The sequence below is a fragment of the Leptonychotes weddellii genome, chromosome 2, assembly GCF_054177405.1.
Source record: "Leptonychotes weddellii isolate Sample4059 chromosome 2, ASM5417740v2, whole genome shotgun sequence".
NCBI lineage: Eukaryota > Metazoa > Chordata > Mammalia > Carnivora > Phocidae > Leptonychotes > Leptonychotes weddellii.
Window position 1 is genome coordinate 17,906,999 of NC_138370.1, and position 1,381 is coordinate 17,908,379.

General features: G+C 35.6%; 1 pseudogene; it reads right to left on the minus strand.

Annotated features, from left to right (window-relative positions):
- Positions 1–565: 565 nt before the first annotated feature.
- Positions 566–922, minus strand: LOC102729986 (small ribosomal subunit protein eS25 pseudogene; annotated as a pseudogene).
- Positions 923–1,381: the final 459 nt, after the last annotated feature.

The window sequence follows — 1,381 nt, forward strand, 5'->3', positions numbered from 1 at the left end:
CTCATATTAAAATTTTCTCCTTCCAAACTCTATTATCTGTTTAAGCCTTAACGGAAAATAGAGATACCCTAGTTAAACAGTGAAAAAAAACCATGAGCTGAGTCCGCCAAACTCCATTATGAGAGAATTTGGAAGTGTTTTTTTTTTTTAATGCAATAACTTGGCTTATAGAGCTGTATAAACCTATTTTTGTGAATGAGTGAATCTGAATTTACAGTTTCCTTTATCTTGGTCTACCAACCTCCGTGTACCTATGGTTGCCTAGAATTTTGTAACCATGCTACCATGTACAAAGAAACCACATTACAAAAGTTTACATTTCCTTGTATGGAGTTATGATTAAATGCTACAGAATTCACATTACCCATGACTCTGGCAGAGAGCATTGAGCTGGATATAGTTCTATTCCCAATGAGGTTCCAAGATCTTGATAGTCCTGCCTTTAGAGAGGTATAAGAGTAGGAATAAACATCATATACTTGTTCATAGTAGTCTCTTACCATCCTTTGATTTTTTTTTATTTAATAAAGTTTTATTTTCTAAAATGTACACCTGGAAGATCTGTTCATGCATCTTCAGTAGCAGCTGGGGCATCTCCACCCTTGTGTTTCTGGTGTAAGTTACTTCAGCTCTGTGCTTTGAAACCAGTTTAATGAGTCCTTTACTAAGGAGCTCCTGAAGGACTGCCCTGGCCAGGGAACCTCAATTCTTCAGTCTCTTAGAGACAACAGCTGGAGTTATAAGCTTATAGTTGGGAACTTCCTTACAGAGTATGTCATATGTCGCTTTGTCAAAATAAACCAGGTTATTGAGCTTGTCCTGAACTTTGCCTTTGGACATGTTTTCTTTTTGGCATTGGGTCTTTGTCTTTTTTGGCTGACTTTCTAGCACCTTTCTTTTTCTTGTCGTCCTTGGGTGGCATTGCAAAGCAGGGAGACCAGCAGCCACTCCTGTAGCTCACTAAGATGTCAGACAAGAAGCCATCCTTTGAATTTTTGTAGTATCAAAATAGATACTCTTTTTTGTCTCATTTTATTTATTTGATTATATAAAGTCCTCTTTTATGCTTCATTTTATTTCTTTGAATCCTCTTTCTCTTTTTCTGAATCTAGCTAAAGGTTTGTTAGTATTGCTTATCTTTTCAAAAATCAGGTCTTAGTTTCATTGATATTTTCTATTGGTTTTATGATCTTTATTTCATTTATTTATGCTCTGATCATTGTTATTTCCTTCCTTCTGCTAAATTGGGCTTAGTTTGTCATTATTTTTCTAGTTCCTTGAGGTATAGAGTTAAGTTGTCTATTTGAGGACATTTATCTCTATGAAATTCCCTCTGAAACCACTTTTGCTGCATTCCATAAGTTTTGGCATGTTATGTTCC